Source organism: Hemitrygon akajei, chromosome 19, assembly GCF_048418815.1.
Source record: "Hemitrygon akajei chromosome 19, sHemAka1.3, whole genome shotgun sequence".
Taxonomy (NCBI): Eukaryota; Metazoa; Chordata; class Chondrichthyes; order Myliobatiformes; family Dasyatidae; genus Hemitrygon; species Hemitrygon akajei.
In genome coordinates this window covers 77,442,353-77,465,423 of record NC_133142.1, presented here as the reverse complement: position 1 = coordinate 77,465,423, position 23,071 = coordinate 77,442,353, and positions in this window count along the sequence as shown.

Sequence of the window (23,071 nt, the reverse complement as noted above, 5' to 3'; positions counted from 1 at the left end):
GAACATGTGGCAGACAAAGTTATACGTTAGGTTAATCCCACTTCCCAGCTCTAATTCTGCTGATTATGGCTCTTTATTTGTTTATCGTTGTATTTTTTTAATGTAATGGGGGTTTACATTTCCATCACTTTTCTAGGCATCAATTCCAGACTTTCATCACTCTGAGAGAAAGGGGCTACTAAATTTACCATCAACGATCACACTTGAGAAGCAGTCACATTGGCAGGGACTGGAGAACTATTGTCATGTCTGAAAATACATCCCAGCTAAATTTATTGCCATCAAGAGGGGAAAATCCAGTGGGGGCTGTGGAGCTGGGGAGTCAGCTTGTGCATCCGAGCATTGCTTTACAATATCTGCAGTGTGTTATGGACCTGTGTAACAGAGAAGAAAATGGTTTTAAGATTGGAGTCTTTATCCTGCCTTAGATTTTTGAAATAAACTTTCACTTGTTTCTTTTTCTACATTTGCAGTCCAGTTTCAGCACTGTTGCAAGTGAAAGTGGAGGCAAAATATTTAGTAATTTGATTAAGGTGTGTTACAATCCAGCAACAATGAATATATAATTGAGACAGGTTTTTTATAACAAATAAAACATTTATTAAACACTGCTGAAAAAACCCCCCAAAAGTAAACAAACGACTAACTTAATCAGAAGTCAGCTGCGATTTGGCAGTTTGAACAGTTCTTCAAGCGAGAAATGCGAACTCAGTTCTTTAAAGTAGTATTGCAAAATGATTTACAATCACTTAGGAGAGATTTTCCTTGAAGTATTAAGTTCTCTTACTGCTGATCCTAGACAAAGTATGCCTTGCCCGGAGGATTTACGATGAAGGAAATAAAACAGCTTAAAGGCACTGACCTTTTCCTTTTGGCGAATAACTCACTGCCCCAGTCCTTTCTACTCTTACAGCAGGGACTAACGTGGGTGCAGATTATTAATTCCTTCCGAATGAGGATCAAATAAGGTCAGATCGGTTTACCACCAACAACACCAACTTTCCTTGATCTTTCGGGTTCTCCGAACTTCGATAATTCTTCCCTATCCGACTGGACTTTAACTGGCAATGTTGTAGCAAAATTGCCAGCAATAACCTTTGAGACTTAAGGCAGAAAGTAAAACTCCACCTTAAAACAAAACTGCATCATAATATCGAATATGCAGTAGAACGGAGTCACTGAACGAATTCAACCACAAACTGCCCCGAGTCACAGGGAGGGGTTCTCCTTTTATACCCTGCTGAAAAAAACCATCACATGACTTCTCACTGGCAAGAAAATTACATCACTCCACCATCACAAGACCATTACATCATGCTCAGCAGAGCCTCAATTACATCATGGTCATGTGACAGGCACAAGATACCCACGGGTACGTAACAGGTGAGACACCTTCCTTCTCGTTACGTATGGTGCTGTTGCTTTTGAGCTGTTGTAATGCTTCAGTGCAAACGTGCTGTGGAGTGGAAGTATTCCTAATATGCACTGCAAACAGTTGGGTAGAAAGAAATGATTTGCTGTTATATATCATCTTTTCATACCTCAAGATGTCCCAAAAAGGATAACAGTCAATAAGTTACATTAAGGTATGGTCCACATTGTTGTGAGTGCAAGGCGGGCAATCACTCCGTCCCTCCCAGGAATGCGGTTTTCTGGTAGGAGAAATTAGCAATCCTAGATCTGGTGAATTGCTGTAAGAGCTTGTGCTTGGAGAAATTGTGACTTTAGTCTCAACTGTCTTGGAAGCAAATGAAGCCTGCATTCCAATACAAGATGTTCTATAACTTCTGTACATGTACAATGGAACTGAAATTATGGTTTAGGCAGTAGGTAGACAAATGGAGGTGCATGCTGGGCAGAGATAGTTTCCCACAACATCTTGTACAAGCTGCATGCTTCTTGGTTTGAAACACATGCATTAGAGCTGGCCTGCCACGTCATGAGACTCCTTTGGCAATATTCATGTCGAAGGAACATTGTGACTAGTGAATCACCACATGGAGATGATAGCTGCAAATTAATCTCTACAACGGGGGCAGAGTGTCTGAGTCACGCTGGTGGCTGGATGGTTGAAATTGTGCAATGGTCTATCTGCACTTGGCTCTCTTCCCATTCTGCTGCTGCTCTCCGGCCGGGTTCCTGAGTACCAGAGAGGAGAAAGACATGAGGGATGGACTGCAAAGAGTAAGATGGGAGGTAAACACAAAGTACACAGCAGATGCTGTTGTCAAAGCAACACGTACAACAAGCTGGGGGAGCTCAGCAGGTCGGACAGCATCCGTGGAAACGAACAGTCAATATTTTGGGCCGAGACCATCCTGAAGTTGGGAGGTGCATGCTCAAATCATCTGCTGGCTTGTGCATCAGAAGAAATTGTGGGATGAGAGGAATATGAGAACTGAGATTAGATATGCGAAAACACTCATTTTATTTTTCATGGATTCAACTTCAGTGCGGGCACAATCTCTTTCATGGTTGAATAAACCACCGTAATATCTGATCGTCTACTTATAGAATTAACAGCAAGATTTACAATAAAAATACCATATTTAAATTAAAACCAGTTATTAAAGGATTATAGGAATTATATCAAGGCCTGAAAGTAGTGGAAGATCAGAATGTACATTAAAGGTAGAACAGTTTCTGGAGTTCTCCCAACAACAAATTACCAAAATAAATTCAATATAGGGCTTTGTGATTGACCTTATTCTCACTTTTATGTAAGTTTTCAACCTGCTACTGTGTCACCAGCCTTGGCGATCTATTGCTTATATTGGGAGTTGTACCCTTTGCGGCGAGCAGTGGAAATAAACAAAACAGGGCATTTCCTATTTGTAGCTAGCCCACAGTGAGAGCTTCAGGTTAAGAAGGGAAACTAAAACGTGTGACATCCATGTTGAAGGCATTTTCTGGGATTCACTTCCAAGGGGATCAGTGGCAAATGTATTTGGGGCCGTTTAAGGCTCTGGTTAGCTGAGTGAGAATTGTGAAACAAACTCTGCATTTGGTAAGAGTCACAAGTTGGAAAGTTCATCGGGAGACTGTGCCTGTCTGCGAATGCAGTAACAGCAGTTTCTGTGCTGCTCCTAGTTCTGTTCCTTTCCCCCTAGTTTAAACTTTGAATTTAAAATTTTTAGTTGCTGATTCTTGAAGGGGAACAATGTGTCTTTGAGGAGTGGGAAGGACTTGTCTGAACCTAGTGATAAAGGCAACAGAAAAGGAAAGATGTTAAAGGAAAGATCTGATGAAATGCTGTTGTGGGCTGAAGATATGGTTCGAACACTGAATTCAATTAAAGACCAACTGGGAAAGAGCAGTAATGAAATGATGCCATTTCTGGGAAAACTTAAAGATCTGGAAACTCAAGTCATTACACATGAAACAGAATTGAAGGCAACTAAGCAAAAATTGCTTGAAACTACAACTTGTTTGGAAAGATATTGAAATAAGATAATAAACCTGGAAACTAAGTCTCGCCGAAGGAATATACAAATTGTTGCGCTGCAGGAAGGAATTGAAAATGGAGACTTAACTGTTTACTTTAGTAAGCTTTTTAATACATTATTTCCTACTATACTATCGCAGCCGCCTACTATAGAAAGAGCACACGTATCATTTACTTCAAGACATCAAGATAAACCATGGTCTGTTTTGGTCTGTTCTCATCATTTTAAGATTAAGGATCAAACAATGCAACAGACAAGAAAGCAGAGAGTTTTCAGATTTGAGAAATCTGAGCTCCGTTTCTATAAAGATTACCTGAAGGAGGTAATGGAGAAAAGATCAAAATTCGCTCCGGTGATGAAACAGGCATATGAAAAGAAAATGTTTCCTTCCTTGCGTCACCCAACAAGAATGAAAGTTTTTCCTCCTGATTCTCCTCCTCGTACATTTTTTGATCCTAAAGTTGCACCGGCGTTTGTTCAAACCATACCTGCTGTAACTGCCAATTGAACTGTCTGGAAGATTGTTTGGTTATTGGCATTAACATTTCCAATAGACAATAGACAGTAGGTGCAGGAGTAGGCCATTCGGCCCTTCTAGCCAGCACCACCATTCACTGTGATCATAGCTGATCATACACAATCAGTACCCCGTTCCTGCCCTCTCCCCATATCCCTTGACCTCACTATCTATAAGAGCTCTATCTAACTCTCTCTTGAATGCATCCAGAGACTTGGCCTCCACTGCCTTCTGGGGCAGAGCATTCTACATATCCACCACTCTCTGGGTGAAAAAGTTTTTCCGCATCTCAGTTCTAAATGGCCTACCCCTTATTCTTAAACTGTGGCCTCTGGTTCTGGACTCACCCATCAGCGGGAACATGCTTCCTGCCTCCAGTGTGTCCAATCCCTTAATAATCTTATATGTTTCAATCAGATCCCCTCTCATCCTTCTAAATTCCAGTGTATACAAGCCCAGTCGCTCCAATCTTTCAACATATGACAGTCCCGCCATTCCGGGAATTAACCTTGTGAACCTACGCTGCACTCCCTCAATAGCAAGAATGTCCTTCCTCAAATTTGGAGACCAAAACTGCACACAGTACTCCAGGTGGGGTCTCACCAGGGCCCTGTACAGCTGCAGAAGAACCTCTTTACTCCTATACTCAATTCCTCTTGTTATAAAAGCCAGCATGCCATTAGCTTTCTTCACTGCCTGCGGTACCTGCATGTTTGCTTTCATTGACTGATGTACAAGAACACCTAGATCTCGTTGTACTTCCCCTTTTCCTAACTTGATTCCATTTAGATAGTAATCTGCCTTCCTGTTCTTGCCCCCAAAGTGGAGAACCTCACATTTATCCACATTAAACTGCATCTGCCATACATTTTCCGACTCACCCAACCTGTCCAAGTCACCCTGCATTCTCATAACATCCTCCTGACATTTCACACTGCCACCCAGCTTTGTGTCATCAGCAAATTTGCTAATGTTACTTTTAATCCCTTCATCTAAATCATTAATGTATATTGCAAACAGCTGCAGTCCCAGCACCGAACCTTGCGGTACCCCACTGGTCACAGCCTGCCATTCCGAAAGGGACCCGTTAATCACTACTCTTTGTTTCCTGTCAGCCAGCCAATTTTCAATCCATGTCAGTACTCTGCCCCCAATATACCATGTGCCCTAATTTTGCCCACTAATCTCCTATGTGGGACTTTATCAAAAGCTTTCTGGAAGTCCAGGTACACTACATCCACTGGCTCTCCCTTGTCCATTTTCATAGTTACATCCTCAAAAAACTCCAGAAGATTAGTCAAGCATGATTTTCCCTTCATAAATCCATGCTGACTCGGACTGATCCTTCTACTGCTATCCAAATGTGTTGTAATTTCCTCTTTTATAATTGACTCCAGCATCTTTCCCATCACTGATGTCAGGCTAAACGGTCTATAATTCCCTGTTTTCTCTCTCCCTCCTTTCTTGAAAAGTGGGACAACATTAGCCACCCTCCAATCAGCAGGAACTGTTCCTGAATCTATAGAACATTGGAAAATGATTACCAATGCGTCCACGATTTCTAGAGCCACCTCTTTAAGTACCCTGGGATCCAGATCATCAGGTCCCGGGGACTTATCAGCCTTCAGACTCAACAGTCTATCCAACACCGTTTCTTGCCTAATATAAATTTCCTTCAGTTCATCCTTTACCCTAGTTCCTTTGGCCACTATTACATCACTATTACTTCATAAGTAGAAAATTTATGAAGGCTGATTTATGAAGATTAGGGGACTTGTTCATTATTGATTATCATCGGTTTGTTTTGGAAAGAAGATTCATGGTTCAAGTATGATTGTTTAAATGGTTATTCGGACTTTCGACTGAGAAAAAGAAGATAAAAGGATTTATTCCTTTAACGTAATACCTGGTTTGATGTCTTTTTTTGTTTCTTATTTAATTAACTGGTAGTTTTTCCTACTAATGGGGCTATTTCCTTTTTAAATATATATATATATATATATATATATATATAAATTATATATATATTATATTATATATTATATATATTTATATATATTATATATATATATACTTAGTGGAGGTTTCAGTTGTTTATATAATATTATTAGTTGGTACTTTTGAAAATTTAGTTGGGTTAAATATGCTATTATATGTTTCTTGCTTTTTTTCAGCTTTTTAAAAAAAATTGTGTTGATTTGTTATTAAATACTATGCTTGGTTTCTCTGGGTAATATATTTTAGATCTTAATAACTGCTTATTTTTTAAAAATTATTTTCAATATATTAGTATGCTTTTTATGTAATAGAATACTATAGCATCTTGTAACTGAATTTAAAGCTGTTTAGGGGATCTAATGTTAAATTTAAGATGGCGCTGGTTTTTCTTTTTAAGAGATAATAATTTTTTGGTTTTCTCTTTGTTTAAAAAAGATCAAATATAGACATGGGATAGTTTGTAGATGCTGGAATGTAAACACTTTACACTGTTGAGACTTTCTCGTTTCTCTTACAAGGTCAGTGGATTTCAATTTTTTTTTAACTGGGGGCAGGGTAGAGAACCTTTTAAATTTTGTTTGGGATGGACAGAGCAGACTTGGCTTTGTTTTCTATCATAGGGTGCTTGCTTTTTTCTGAGCTGGGGGGGGGAGAGGGGTGGGGTTAGAGTTAGGTGGTCTTTCCCATTGGGTGGTTCCAGAGCATGCGTGTTTTCTATGTGGTTGTATTCTTCATCATCGCCATTTTTGATCATCCCGAATTGGTATGTGCTCTGCGCATGTGAAAAGTAGAATAAAATTATAGTATGGTATTTAAGCGGATTAATGTAATAAATTGGAATGTACGTGGTTGGAATCATCCTATCAAATGAAAAAAGACGTTTAAAATCATTAATCGATTCCAGCGTGATATAATTTTTGCCCAAGAGACGCATATCAGGGCAGGAGATCAAGACAGATTTTTTGGATGGTTGAAGGGTTTGCAATTTCACTCCACCTCTCAAAGTAAAACTAAAGCAGTGTCTATTTTTATTAAATCCAATATTTTGTTCCTTCAAAAGGATATTAAGTCAGATTTTAATGGTAAATTTTTAATTGTTAAAGGAGTAATTTGTAATAGAATAGTCGTTTTGGTCAATTTGTATGGTCCTAACTTAGATGATCCTTTTTTTTTCAATGTATTTGCTCTATTTAAATGAATATATGTTGATAATGGGCGGGGATTTTAACTGTTGTTTAAATCCCTTGATTGCCAAGAGCTCAACCAATCAGCGACTTCCAAATCACTCTGCGTCACTTATTAATTCCTTTTTGACTGATTTTGGATTGATTGAACTATGGAGATATTTACACCCTGATGACAGAGAATATTCTTTTTTTCACATGTTTATAGAAAATATTCCAGGATCGATTATATTATAGTCGACCTTTGCCTGTTCCCTAGTGTTGAGAATTGTGAACATGACACTATTGCTGTATCTGATCATGTGCCTTTGAGTTTGTCTTTCGAATTCGATGATGTCATCCTTGCCAGCCCACCTTGGTGCCTGTCTCAAACATTGTTGCAAAATTCTGACTTTGTTAGCTTTATTGAAACTCAGATAAAAGGATTTTTTCTTTTTAATGATATAGGGGGTATGTCTAAATTAATCATATGGGATACATTTAAAGCATTTTTACATGGTCAGATCATTTCTTATTCAGCTAAGCTTAAAAACAGACTAAAGTAGAATTACATAAGATTTCAAAACAAATTAAAGATTTAGATATTATTTATGCAATTTCCCCTAATATTGACATCTTTAAACAAAGGATGGAACTTCAATCACAATATAATTTATTATTAACACATCCTATTGAAGGCTACTTGCTTAAGCTAAAAAGTCAATTTTATTTGTTTGGAGATAAAAATAACAAACTGCTTGCATCTCAATTAAAAATGGCCGGAGCCGTCCGGTGACGTCATCATCGAGAATGGCAGCTTAAGTCACTAGCTCCTCTGGAAAAACGCATATTAAGCCCCATTAACCTGTCAAATATAATATTTTTCAAAAAATATTTGAACTGAAAAGAGGGGCAAGAATGGGGAAAAGGAATGGAAATTAAAAAAGCGACACTGCGTCCGAGAGGAGTGCAGCGAGCGGCTCTCCAACCCGACCGCATGCTAGCGAGGCGGCCGCTGGGCCTCGTTCAGTCAAAGCGGCGAATGTCTTCGAAATTCTGAAAGAGATAATGGAGGTCCAGAAAGATAAGAAGCAGCAGCTCCGTGATATTATGTCAGAGCTCGCCAGCGTTAATCAAAAAATAATGGTGGCAGAGACTCGCATTGAGAAGGTAGAAGATCACGTTCAAAATGTGGAATGGATACTAAGTAAGACAATAAAAATAATACATCACCAAGAAGGTAAACTGCTTGATCCGGAGGGAAGATCACGGCAGAAAAGTATCAGAATCCACAACATTCCCGAAGGAGTGGAGGGCTCGTCTATGACGGAGTTTGTTGGAAAGTTACTGCGGGACGCGCTGGAGCTTCCCCCGGCTATGAAGCTGGAAGTCGATAGAGCCCACCGCGTGTTAGTCCCAAAACCTACCCAGGATAGAAAGCCACGCTCAATAATAATTAAATTCCTTCGGTACAGCACCAAGGCAGAGATTCTACGAAGGGCCTAGGGTAAGAAGAGAGTGTTTTTAGAGGATAAATTAATATATTTTGACCAAGATTACCCCCCCCGCGGTCCTTCAGAAATGCAAAGAATACTCCGAAGTAAAGCGAGTACAAAAGCAAAATAAGATTAGATTTCAAACTCCGTACCCTGCTAAACTTTGAGTGTTTTATGACAACGGGACGCGGTTGTACCAGACAGTGGAAGAGGCAACTACAGACATGAAGGCCAGAGGGTTGCCCGTTAGCATCACCAAAATGAGGGAAAGCCTGACTGAGGAATTATCCCACTCCGCTTGGGAAATAGTGCGAGAAACGAGCAGGCAGGAGACGGGAGGAGGCCGAGAGAAATATATCAGGAAGAGACCGGGAGTTTCCCAAAGACAGTCCTCACTCCCTTCAGAAGAGCCATAAGGTTTGGCAAACTTTAAAAATGTTGAGAAGCTAAATGAAAGCAAAAGTAGACGGTGATATACCTATCTCGAGAAATACTTATTATAATGTGGATTTTATATTACTTAGTTGTTATTCTTTATTCACTCACTTGCTCCTTTTTCCCCACCAAAATGAGAATATATATATGTGTGTGTGTGTGTGTGTGTAATGTGTGTGTATGTATATATATATATATATATATATATATATATATATATTTGTGTGTGTGTGCATATAAATATATGTATATATAAGAGGAGTACATTGGGACATCTTTTCTGTGTAATGGATTTGTTCACTGACTTCTATGAATACTGCAATGGGGGCCCTCAACTCACAAGTAGGAGGGGTTATCCCCCACAGCTAGACATTTCCTCTAGCTCAACGCAGGGTCATCTACTAGAGACCTCAGCTTTGGAATAACATGTTTGTTGCCATTATTGTTATTATTTGCATTTCTTGGTTCTTATTTGTTCAGGGAGTAGATCGATTAAGTTTTATTCTAATTTCAATGATACATTGACAGATAAATACAGATAGCTAAGGACAAGGTAAAATTCATTTCTTTTAATGTCAATGGGCTATAAAATCCAATCTAACATAAGAGAATTTTATCCAAAATGAAAAAAGAACAAGCTCATGTAGTATATTTACAGGAAACTCATTTAAGTGATAATGAGCATAGAAAACTAAAGAGAATGGGCTTCACTAATCTGTTTTTCTCCTCATAAAAATCAGGACATAGGAGAGGAGTTGCTATTCTTATCTAAAGTAAGTTAAATTTTGAAAAAGTATTCGAAATGGGAGATAAAGAGGGCAGATATATTCTGGTAAGGGGGAATATAGATGGCAATTCAGTTACTCTATTGAATACATACGCACTCCCGGGAAGTGATATTGGTTTCTTTCAGAAAATTACTGATATTATGGTAACGGAAACAGAAGGTCTCCTGATATGTGGGGGAGACTTAAATTTATAATTACAACCAAACTTAGACTCTTCCAATAGAAAAACCTATGAAACAAAATCCTTACATAAGAAAGTTAATACACTTTTTGAGGATGTTGGTTTAATTGATATATGGAGGGACCTTTTCCCTGACAGAAGGGATTACACTCATTATTCTGCTCCCCATTCTGTATATACAAGAATAGAATATTTCATAACATTTGGAAAAGACAAAGACAAAATAAACACCTGTGGAATTGGGACAATAGATGTAAGTGACCAGGCACCTATATATTTATCTGTTGATTTTGACCTACAACCAAAGAATACTATTTGGAAACTAAATTCAAGTCTACTCATACTTTAAGGAACAAATTAAAAAAGAAATTGGTCTTTACTTAGAATTTAATGATAATGGATAGATTTCACCTCCCATTTTATGCGATAGTCTGAAGGTGGTCTTGAGGGAAAATTATAGCGATATCTTCATATAAGAAAAAAATAAGGAATAAAACATTAGAGGAATTACAAAATAGGCTGAAGGAACTAGAGAAAAAAAACACAAATTGAATTTGGCGCAGGATACATTAGGGGAAATTAAAAGAATTAGGAATGAAATAGTTTGGCTACGCAAGAAATCAGGACATTATGAAGGTGAATCAAAATCTATGAAAATACTGGCATGGAAACTGAAAAAAAAGATAGCAGAAAATATAGTTCATAGAATTAGGGACCCAAGAATGAAAATGATAAAAAATAAGCTAAATGAAATTCAAGAAGCTTTTGAAGTGTTTTACAAAACTCTATGTTCCAAAGTTCCAGGGGGAAGCATAACCCGAATTGACACCTTCTTGAATTCTCTAGAGTTACCCACTTTAAGTGAAGAACAAAATAGAATGATGACTGCTGACATAACTGAAGTTGAATTAAAAGCTGCAATTAGTAGGCTTAAATTAAGCAAGTCACCAGGATCAGATGGGTATACGGCAGAATGGTACAAAGAATTTAAAAATGAGTTAATTCCTGTTTTACTCCCCACACTGAACTGGGCTCTAAAAAAGGCACAAATGCCACCCAGTTGGAAGGAAGCGATAATCTCAGCTATACCGAAAGAAGGCAAGGATAAAATGGAATGTGTGTCATTTAGACCAATATCAGTTCTTAATGTAGATTATAGATTATTTACCTCCATCATGGCCAAACGATTAGAGGAGTTTCTACCCATACTGATACATAACGATCAGTCAGGTTTTATATGATAACGCCAGACACAAGACAATATACGAAGGACACTTCACATTATGGATCATATACAAAAAAATAAAATCGAAGCAATAGTGATAAGCGTGGATGTGGAAAAAGCATTTGATCCAGTTAATTGGAATTTTCTTTACAGAGTTTTACATAGATTTGTTTTCCAAGACACAATTATTAAAACTATACAGACACTATATGACAATCTTACTGCTAGGATTAAAATCAATGGATATTTATGAAATAGTCTTACCCTAGAAAGGGGCACGAGACAGGGTTGTGCATGGTCACCACTACTCTTCGCGTTATATCTGGAACTATTAGCTCAATACATCAGACAAAATGAAGATATCAGGGGAATTACTATTAAAGGGACAGAGCATAAATTGGCTTGTTATGCGGATGACATTTTGATCTACCTAGGGCAACCAACATACTCTTAACCTAAATTGATGCAATCCTTTGAACAATATGGTCAATTATCAGGATACAAGATCAACATAGATAAAACCCAATTACTTTCATATTACTATAGCCCACTAAGAGAAATTGAAAGTCGATACCCCTGGGCATGGCACGCAGAGTCTTTCAAATATTTGGGCATCATTATGCCAAAAGAGTTGGCAAAATTATCAGAATGTAATTATCAGCCTTTATATAAAAAAATTAAGGAAGATGTGGCAAGATGGAACCTGATTCCTTTTTTCAGTCTCAGTTCAAGGATTGAGTCTATTAAAATGAATATACTGCCCAGACTGTTATATCTCTTTCAGACCCTACCAATAGAGATTAATCAAAATCAATTCAATGAATGGAACAAGATGCTATCAAGGTATATTTGGCAGGGTAAAAGGCCGAGAGTTCATCTCAAAACTTTGCAATAGCAAAGGAAAAGGGGGGATGGGACCTACCTTCTCTTAGAGATTATTAATTTGCAGCACAGTTGAGAGCTGTGATATGTTGGTGCAACCCATCATATGACATTCAATGGAAAAACATTGAGGAGCGGGTACTTCCCATCCCCATACAAGCAATTTTGGCTGATAACCTGCAAAGGTACATAAATACTATTGATAACCCATGGGTGAAATTGACTCTTAAAATATGGAAAACTCCTATAAAAGAATATAATCTAGAGGGAGATATTGCAATTCTTAAATGGTGTGCATATGACTCAGATTTTAAACCAAATAAATTGGATGCTAGATTTAAGGACTGGACAGCTAAAAGAATAACAGTTCTTTGCAACATAATGAAAGAAGGAAACTGTTCAATTTTGAAATGCTTAAAGAGAAACACTTATTAGAAAAAAAAGACTTTTATCGGTATTTATAGATGCGACAATATGTTAATAAGACGTTTTAAAATGTAACCAAGGCAAATACATGCTTGATAGAGCTCTTTAGAAAAGCATATAATTCAGATAATGGTAGTAGAATCATTTCAAGCATGTATAAGGGGTTGTCAAATCTTAAAACACATTCAACTTCATACATTAAAACAAAATGGGAGAAGGAAGGAGGGATAATTATATCTGAGGAAGAATGGACAACAATATGGAGATATCAATGGAAGTGTACCAGTTCACAGAAATGGAGGGAGTTTGGATGGAAAAACTTGATCAGATATTTTATTACACCCTCTCAGAAATCCCATTATGATAATAACCTCCTTGTTTGCTGGAGAAATTGTGGAAATCAAAATGCAAATCATTATCATATTTTTTGGGACTGCCCTGTTATCAAAAACTATTGGAGGGGGATACACAATGCCCTACAAGACATCTTTAAATGTGAAATACCCTTACAGTGTAAGACCATATATTTTAGATATATACCTCAAGAATGGTTGAAAAGAGATAAATATTTAATGAATATATTGTTGGTGGCTGGTAAAAAGACTCTTACTAGGAAATGGTTATCACAGGAGAGCCCAACTTTAAATACATGGATGGAAATTACAATTGACATTTACAAAATGGAGAAGATAACAGCATCTGTTAACCATAAGCTGGAACAATTTGATTCATACTGGGATAAATGGTTTAACTACATAATGCCTCAGAGTGTCACAAGGTGGGGCAAGGGTGCTGGGAGAGGACCCACAAGCAGGACACAAACACGTCTTTCTTAGGTACAATAATATAGCATTTATTACTCGCTACACAGAAGATCGGGAAATCAAGGAGGACAAAGAGGAACACGAACCTCGGACTAGAGGACTAGGGACCAGGATCGCCACGGACCTGGGAATTGGAAACAGGGTACTGGGACTTGCTGCGGCTATGACTTGGACGGGGGAACATGGACAGCTGTGGACCTTGGACTTGGACAGGGGGAACATGGACAGCTGTGGACCTTGGACTTGGACAGGGGGAACATGGACAGCTGTGGACCTTGGACTTGGACAGGGGGAACATGGACAGCTGTGGACCTTGGACAGGGGGAACATGGACAGCTGTGGACCTTGGACTTGGACAGGGGAACCATGGACAGCTGTGGACCTTGGACTTGGACAGGGGGAACATGGACAGCTGTGGACCTTGGACTTGGACAGGGGGACCATGGACAGCTGTGGACCTTGGACTTGGACAGGGGGAACATGGACAGCTGTGGACCTTGGACTTGGACAGGGGAACCATGGACAGCTGTGGACCTTGGACTTGGACAGGGGGAACATGGACAGCTGTGGACCTTGGACTTGGACAGGGGGACCATGGACAGCTGTGGACCTTGGACTTGGACAGGGGGAACATGGACAGTTGCGGACCTTGGACTTGGACAGGGGGAACATGGACAGCCGTGGCCATGACTGGGACCCTGGGGACTGGGACCACCACGGCCCTTGGACTTGGAGACTGGGACCTTGATTCACCGCTGCCAGATACTAGGATGCCATGGATCACTGCAGCCAGAAATGTGGACACCAAAGCACAGGACAAGGATTCTTGAACCAGGACTCCTTCAGGTCAGGCATCGAGTCGGGACTCTTCTTCGGGGGGTAGACACAGACACTGGGCATGACATCAAGCCGGAACTCCACCTTCAACTCAGGCACCGAGCCGGGACTCTTCTTTGGGGGGTAGACACAGACACTGGGCACGATATCAAGCCGGAACTCCACCTTCAACTCAGGCACCGAGCCGGGACTCTTCTTCGGGGGGTAGACACGGACACTGGGCATGACATAGAGCCGGAACTCCACCTTCCACTCAGGCACCAAGCCGGGACTCTTCGAGGGGTAGACACGGACAATGGGCATAAATGTCGAGTCAGGACTCCGCCTTCAACTCACCCCTGGTAGATTGACCTTGCCCGGACCCACTCTGGCGACGGAAGGTGAATTGCTGGTACTCCGATGCGGGCTGGATCACTCTGGTGATGGAAGGTGAATTGCTGGTACTCCAATGCGGGCTGGATCACTCTGGTGACGGAAGGTGAATTGCTGGTACTCCGATGCGGGCTGGGTCACTCTGGCAACAGAAGGTGAATTGCTGGTACTCCGATGCGGGCTGGGTCACTCTGGCTTGTTGTAGCGACGGAAGGTGAATTGCTGGTACTCCGATGCGGGCTGGGTCACTCTGGCGACGGAAGGTGAATTGCTGGTACTCCGATGTGGGCTGGGTCACTCTGGCTTGTCGTAGCGACGGAAGGTGAATTGCTGGTACTCTGATGCGGGCTGGGTCACTCTGGCTTGTCGTAGTGACGGAAGGTGAATTGCTGGTACTCTGATGTGGGCTGGGTCACTCTGGCGACGGAAGGTGAATTGCTGGTACTCCGATGCGGGCTGGGTCACTCTGGCTTGTCGTAGCGACGGAAGGTGAATTGCTGGTACTCTGATGCGGGCTGGGTCACTCTGGCGACGGAAGTTGAATTGCTGGTACTCCGATGTGGGCTGGCTCACTCTGGCTTGTCGTAGTGACGGAAGGTGAATTGCTGGTACTCCAATGTGGGCTGGGTCACTCTGGCGACGGAAGGTGAATTGCTGGTACTCCGATGCGGGCTGGGTCACTCTGGCTTGTCGTAGCGACGGAAGGTGAATTGCTGGTACTCTGATGCGGGCTGGGTCACTCTGGCGATGGAAGGTGAATTGCTGGTACTCCGATGCGGACTGGGTCACTCTGGCTTGTCGTAGCGACGGCGACTTGCAAAGGCTTTTTAGCACTCTTGCCCCGAATGGCTAAAGCCAGGGGCTTATAAGCTGCCGGTTCGGGTCGAGGGTAGATTACCCTGATTGCCAAGCTCAAGGGACGCGTGAAACGGAATTAGAAGGGAACAAGGCGTCAATGGTCCGGATCGCAACCTAACTAAATTTAAAGGGGAACTGATCCGGACCATGACACATCGGCCTGATTTTATTCTCACAAATCAATGAATCTGTTGTAAAAAAAAGATCACTCCCTACTTGTACATAGTTCTTTCCTTTTGCTTGTTTTTTCTTTTCACTGTTTTCTATATGTATACCTCAGATAAATACTTTTTGGAGATTTGTGATATATATGATTATATGATATATATGTACAATGTCTGAAATATATCTTATGGAAATGTTTGTTTGATGATGAACTTCAATAAAAAAATTACAAAAAAAAAAATGGCCGGAGCCAAAAGGCAAATTTTGAAAATCCGTAGGAAAGATGGCACCCTGGCTTGGAAATATGGAGAAATTAATAAAATTTTTCAAGATTTTTATACTGAACTTTATAAATCTCAATTTCCAGTGTATTCTTCTAAAATGAATGCTTTTTTTACAAAAGATTGCTTTTCTTCAAATTTCTGTTGAGGATCAAAAAACTGTTGATGCCCAAAATACAGAAGCCAAAATTCATATAGCTATATTTTCAATGCAATCTGGTAAGGACCCTGGATTTGATGGCTACCCTGTAGAATTCTATAAAAGATTTGGAAAATTGCTTTCTCCGTATATGTTGGAAATGTTTAAGGACTCTTTTGTGAAAGGTGATTTACCCTCTACTTTTTATGAGGCTTCTAGTTCTTTAATTCTTAAAAAGGATAAAGATCCTACTGATTGTACCTCATATAGACCTAATTCATTATTGAATGTTGATGCTAAGATCATGTCAAAGATAATGGCCAATCGGTTGGAAATTATTTTGGGTAAAATTATTTTTAAAGATCAAACAGGATTTATAAAGGGTCGTTATTCCTTTTCAAATGTTTGGAGATTATTTAACATTATATATACATCTTCTTTTAAAACTCCACAATGCGTCGTCTCTTTGGATGCTGAAAAAGCGTTTGATCGAGTCAAATGGAAATATTTATTTAATGTTTTAGAGAAATTTGGTTTTGGTGTTAATTTTAATAATTGGATTAGAATGATATATAAAACTCCTATTGCTACTGTTGTTACTAATAACTGTAGATCCCCTTTTTTTTCAGCTTTCACAGGGGACAAGACAAGGTTGTCCATTAAGTCCTTTGTTATTTAACTTAAGATTAGAACTCCTTGCTATTGCTCTTCGTGAAGCTAAAGATATTCATGGGATTCTTGTGAATGAGACCATTCATAAGATTTCTCTTTATGCTGATGATTTACTGGTTTATATATCTAATCCTGAGGAATCTATCCCTGCTTTGCTAAAATTATTTAATGAATTTGGAGATTTTTCAGGATATAAAATTAATTTGAATAAAAGTGAACTGTTTCCTTTAAATGAATCTGTTTCTATATATGATAATACTCCTTTCAGAGTTATGGATTCCTTTAGATATCTAGGCGTTATAATCACTAAAAAATATAAGGATCTTTATAAAGCTAATTTTGTTCCCTTGGTAATTTCTATGAAGTATTTATTTAGCAGATGGAACCCACTTATGTTTTCACTTGCTGGCCACATCCATATAGTCAAAATGATGATTTTACCAGAATTTTTATATTTATTTCAGAATATCCCTGTTTTTTTGACTAAGAAGTTTTTTGATCAAATTGATTCTATTATCTCATCTTTTATTTGCAATGATAAAAAAACCAAGAATTGGTAAATGTCACTTACAAAAATTGAAAAAGGACTGAGGTTTTGCTTTGCCTAATTTAAGAATGTATTACTGGGCTGTTAATGTGCAATATATGTCTTTTTGGTTACACTGGGTTGATAAGAATGTGTGGCCAATTTGGGTAGATTTGGAATTGAAAGCTGTGAAATAGTATTATTTAACCTTGTTACTTTGGTAAATGTCACTTACAAAAATTGAAAAAGGACTGAGGTTTTGCTTTGCCTAATTTAAGAATGTATTACTGGGCTGTTAATGTGCAATATATGTCTTTTTGGTTACACTGGGTTGATAAGAATGTGTGGCCAATTTGGGTAGATTTGGAATTGAAAGCTGTGAAATAGTATTATTTAACCTTGTTACTGGGAGCTGCTCTACCTATACAATTAGCTAAAGTTTGCTAATTTAAATTTATACCTTGTGATTAAGTATTCTTTACAAATTTTGCTCCAGTTCCATAATTTTTTTAATCTTAAAAAATGTAAGCTTTGTAGTTAATTTATCGAAATTATTTTTTAAGCCTTCTTTGAGTGATCCAATTTTTTTTATTTAGGAAAAATAAAGGTATTAATTCTTTTTTGGATCTATTTAAAGAAGATAGACTTATGAATTTTGAACAATACTAGTTGCTAAATACTCTCTTTCATATTCACACTTTTTACAATACCTTCAAGTTAGACATTTCTTACAAAAATATTTAAGTAATTTTCCTTGCATATTAGAGGCTGGCCTGTTTGATACTACTATGAGTATAAACCCTTTGATGAAGGGTTCCATTGGAAGAATCTATAATTTATTATTACAATGAGATAAGCGCCCTTTCTTTAAGATTAAGCAAAATTGGGAAAAGGAACCTAATTTGACTTTTATAACGGAGGACTGGATGCGGATCTTAAAGTTGGTTAACTCTTCTTCGATTTGTACTAGCCACTCATTGATTCAATTTAAAATTGTACATCGTTACTATTTGACGAAGGAGAGATTGTCTAAAATCTTTCCTAATGTTGATATATTGTGATAGATGTAAAACTGAGACAGCTACACTGACAGACATGTTTTGGTCTTGCTCTATACTGTAACAGTTTTGGAAGTCAGTTTTTTTCTACAATTTCTTTGGAATAATACCTCAAAATATTCATGGTATTTCTTTGTCTGACCAACATGTTATTGTGTTTGTTACACTGATAGCTAGGAGGGCCATTTTATTGGAGTGGAAGGATATGTCGGCTCTCGCTCTGTCACAATGGTTCTCTCAAGTGATATTATGTCTTAGTTTGGAGGAAATTAGAAGTCGAACCTTCGAACCTATGTTTGATTTTGAGAAAAGATGGGGTTCATTTTCTCGTTATTACCATTTGAATTAATTGATAGATTTTCTCCATGATCTTATTGTAAATTTTGGTATGATTTTTTTTTGCTGGCGGTTTGATGTTTATCTTTAGAAGCTTTTTGTACGATGCATGGCTCCGGGGTTGAACACCCCATGGGTTCATTTTTTTTCTCACTTTTTTCTTGCTTTAGTAGGGTTTTTTTCTTTTCTTCTCTTTTTTTGTTTCACCATATTTTTCAATCCTTAATATTACTTTTTTTTCTCTTTTGAGACATTGTAAGTGTTACTTACTTCGATGTGCTCTTGTATTTTGGATAATAATGATAATAAAAAGATTTGAAAAGAAAAGGAAGATGTTAAATAGAACATAGAACATAACAAGACAGCAAAGGCCCTCCGACCCAAGGTGTTATGCCTTCCTTTTAATACACTCTAAAATCAATCTAACTCTTCCTATGTATCCTTCTAATTTTCTATCAGCATGTTTTGGTATTGCATGTGTTTCTTTAAGCTCATACCCTGGTACATGAAATCTTAGTGATCATCTAGCAGAAAAAGACTGCAATGTTTTGCATACAAGAGTCACACCAAGGCACTAATTTTTCTCTTTTTGCTGTGTTTTTATGGCATTTTTAGGTTTAATTTCAAACTTTAAACATTTCTGTCCATTAATATTTAGATGCCAACATTCTGTCTACTAATTAACTATTATGCTTGGTTTTTCTGCTTCCATTAGTGAACAGTGAAAATCACACTCCTTATTTGGTAAACCTACCAAGTAAAATAAGCTTTCAATTCATTCAGTATAATTCACTCCAAACAGTTCCATAATTCTGCGATCTTATTTTCTTTATCAATAGGTTTCACTTAAGCAATTGAATTTTTATTTTATTTCTCAGATGCTTTAACTATTATATTTTGCTAGTTATTAACTTAATTGTATTTTCGCAATATATATGACAATCAAATAAAAGTTTTAGTCAAATTGATAATATGCTGTGAAGCAAGAACTATTTCCAAAATTACTCGCCAGATTGAGATTCACAGTATTTTCCAGTCCAGCCTTCTTTACAGAAACAGGCTCCCTCACCAGAAATTCCTTCATCACATTTTCCATTTTCTGTGCAGTTACATTCTGCATGATTAAAAACAATCTTTAAGTTATGATAATTGGGCTAAAATGAAGAAGAACCGAATTTCTACATTGTAACATCAATAATCAGCCGCATTCACATTCAAGATAGTAAGCTAATACTATTTGCTGCCCAAAGGGTTGACAGTATTATCACAAAGCAACTTGCATAGAAGCTAAGATGCCACTGGGAGGCAAAAGAACTACATTACAGAAGAGCTACATTAATCAATGTATTAGTAGTCTATTCAGGAGAACAACAAACCTTGATTCCATCTGATTGAAATAGTGGTGACAAAGAAAATAATCTTGTTTGTACAAATAATTTTGAAACTTCAAATGCAATTTACAACAGTTGTTAAGTATATAACAAAAGCTATCACCATCTTATAGCATTTTACAGGGCATTAAACTGGTTGCAAAACATACTTTTGCAATCTGATCCATATCTTCCTGGTTCACAGGCTGTTCCCCTGAATCCTATGGAGCACTGGCATGTTCCATTTCCACTTCTTCCATCATTGCATCTTCCATGAAAACTACAAGGGTTATCTTGTCCTCCAGGACATTCTAAAATCATGAAATCCAAGAGCTATTCTTCTGGTTTAAAGCCACATTTATGGGGCTGGGTCATAAAGTGGTGTGGTAATGTTAACTGGCAGAGGTCTCTTTTGAATTTTTGAACAATGATTCTATGGTTATTAACTCCCTCAAATTATTAGGTGACACACAAAGTGCACTTGAAGGAAAACATATGGGAAAGCTTTACTTGAATATAGATGGCAGACCTTCAACCAACTTGCCAACAGTTAATAGCAACAAAGGGAGAAGCAATTGGAATGTGTGTATGGGAAGGGATCTGAGTAAAAATGTAATTAAAGACGTAGATCCTGCCACCCGGATGGTTTGCGGCCTCACAGGTGACAGGGTCAGGGATATCGTGGATCGGGTCCATGGCATTTCAAAGAGAAAGGGTGAACAGCCAGAAGTCTTGGTGCATATTGTCATCAATAACACAGGCAGGAAAAGGGAGGAGGTCCTGAAGAGAGGTAGAGGTAGGGAGCTAGGTAGAAAGCTGAAAAGCAGGACCTCTGGATTGCTGCCTGTACCACATGCTAGGACGATTTGGCAGATGAATGCATGGCTGAGGAACTGGCGCAGGGGGCCAGGGTTTCAGATTTCTGGATCACTGGGATCACTGCTGGGGAAGTGATGACTTGCACCCCTTTATACAGGTCATCCCTTCCCCAGAAGAGATCCTAGTGATCCAGATGCCTTGGACCCGATCCGAGATATCCCTGACCCTGGCACCTGCGAAGCAACATACCATCCGGGTGGCTCTATCTATGTGTTTAATGTCCCTGAACCGGAGGGGGACCAATATCCTTACGGGCACATTTGTTAGAGAAGCTGGGCAGCCTTTAATCTAATTTGGCTGGAGGATTGGAAACTGAGTGGTAGGGCAGTTGGTATACAAGCACACTTTATGTAGTGAGATTCTAAGAAAGTGCAGGCAGATGATAGGGCAAAATTGCAGTCAGTGGTTTGAGTTTCAGTGTAAGGGGAAAAATTGAAAAGGGTGATGAACACAGGACTGAAGGTCCGCACACAGTATACAAAATAAAGTTGATGATCTTGCAGCAAAGTTGGAGAGTTGGAGAGTCACAGCTGAAAGGAGGTTAGGGTTGGGAACTCAACGTCAAAGGATACGCATTGTATTGAAAGGGCAGGCAGGAGTGTTGGGGGACAAGGCGGGGCCCTGTCGATAAAAATGCAATCAAATCCTTAGAAAGAAATGACATAAGATCAGAAGATGTAGAATCCTTGTGGCTAGAGTTAAGGAACTGCAAGGGTACAAATAACCTGATGAGAGTTATATACAGGCCTCCGAACAGTAGCCAGGATGTGGGCTACAAATTACAATGGGAGATAGAAAATGCAAAAGGGCCATGTTACGATAATCATGGGTGATTTCAAAATGCAGGTAGATTGGGAAAATCAGGTTGGTGCTGATTTTGGATCTCAAGAGAGAGGATTTATAGAATGACTACAAGATGGCTTTTTAGAGCAGCTTGTGGTTGAGCCCACTAGGGCATCAGCTATTCTGGATTGGGTGTTGTGTAATGAACTGAATTTGATTAGGGAGCTTAAGGTAAAGGAACCCTTCAGGCAGACAACCCCAATAGGCGGACCACGGGCCAGGTCTGGACCGCAAGAACCAAATGTCTGGACCGCTCCGACCCATTGGCACTTACGTGAACGCACCTGTCATAACATGTAAATAAAGCGCGCGCTGTTCTAATTTATTTTAACCTCATCCCATACTGTACACTTGACCTACGCCCCCATAGAGTGCGCAACCTTCACTGGCTGAGCAAAGGCCATGTGTTGGAGAGAGTGTGCAACCTGCACGATCAGCTTGTGTCATTTTTATCCAGCCTGCAGAGCCAGAAAGCCCAAGGATTTAAGAGGTTTTTAAGTGACAACAAGGTGATGGCACATGTTCTTTTTTTGTGTGACATCATGTCTCATCTAAATCAACTTAATCTGTAATTACAAGACAACAACCACACTGTTGCAGACATGTACGAGGTGATTGAAGCTTTCCGGTCAAAGCTGAACCTTTTGGAGAGAGACATTCGTGGGAAAAAGTTGCACTTTCCGCATCTGCGGGAGCATTGCAAGAAGAATGCAATGCGGGAGGATCCAGTGATGAAGGATTTCATGACGAGCCTGGCAGAAAACTTCGGGGAACAATTTGAAAGCTTCCCTAAACTCTAGGGTGACATCCTCCTCTTCCTGAGACAGCCATTCTCCGTTTCGGCTGACGGCCAGTGGACTGCAGAGGCCAAAAGGCTGATGGCCAGTGGACTGCAGAGGCCAAAAGGCTGGTGCCTTCCATAGATGAGGCAACTCTTCAGATGGAGGTCTTGGAAATGGGAACATCAGATTTGCTCAAAGCACAACACAAGGACGTTGGGGTGAGTGACTATTGGATCAACGTGGTTCGGGACTTCCGGTAAGATGGCGATTGTTTAGCTGCTCCGAACATTTGTTCCATTACTGTCGCTACCTTTGCACTAAATGTCTCCATTTTTTTAAACCTTAGTTAGGAATTATTTCGGTATCTCTTACTTGCCTGTGAATATATCTAACTTACAATGTCTAGCAAGAGTTCTAAATCCGGGAGAAAAGAAGCTATGACCCCGTCGGACGAGATGCTAGTTGCGCTGGGAAAGCTCCGAGACGAAATCTTAAAGGAATTTAAAACCGCTTTCAAACAGTTAGAAGACAAACTGGATCGGATCAACGATAAAGTGGACAAACATGCTGAA